Source organism: Arachis ipaensis, chromosome B03 (genome assembly GCF_000816755.2).
Source record: "Arachis ipaensis cultivar K30076 chromosome B03, Araip1.1, whole genome shotgun sequence".
Taxonomy (NCBI): domain Eukaryota; kingdom Viridiplantae; phylum Streptophyta; class Magnoliopsida; order Fabales; family Fabaceae; genus Arachis; species Arachis ipaensis.
The window spans coordinates 2159300-2159730 of record NC_029787.2 but is presented as its reverse complement, the minus strand read 5'-3'; the positions used below and the strand labels follow the sequence as shown (position 1 = coordinate 2159730).

General features: G+C 32.5%; 1 protein-coding gene across 1 annotated transcript in view; it reads right to left on the bottom strand.

Annotated features, from left to right (window-relative positions):
* LOC107629335 (heterogeneous nuclear ribonucleoprotein Q) overlaps window positions 1-431 on the bottom strand; it is a gene marked incomplete in the record, with an annotated part of 4979 nt that overhangs the window by 428 nt on the left and 4120 nt on the right. The window contains 2 exon segments of the mRNA XM_021117720.1: window positions 1-31; window positions 403-431.

Sequence of the window (431 nt, the reverse complement as noted above, 5' to 3'; positions counted from 1 at the left end):
TCGTGAGTGCACTCCCTGACCTGGTTGTTGCCTGAAAAAGGAAACAAAATTGCATTAGACCCCAGGCAAATTAGTCCCTGAAAGTCAATTTTTAACATAATAATATTTAGTTCTTCAAATAGTTAGCCTTTCATACATTAATCTTTTGAATAGCAATGTGCATCCAATTTTCACGTTAAGGGGTTAATTAATGTGTCCAATGAATATCTTTTAATGATTAGAGTGGATACATTTAATCTTTTAATGACTAAAATGTTAGAATCTTTCAGGAAATATTTGCTCTAATTATTGATATAAAGCATCATTGTAAAGTTTAAATGCCAATCTACCAAATGTTTTATATTAAGGTAACATGTCATGCAGGTAATATACATATCAAGCAACAGTTGGCTTTTCACTTACAAGACATATCCAATCCGACCGTCGGCCAG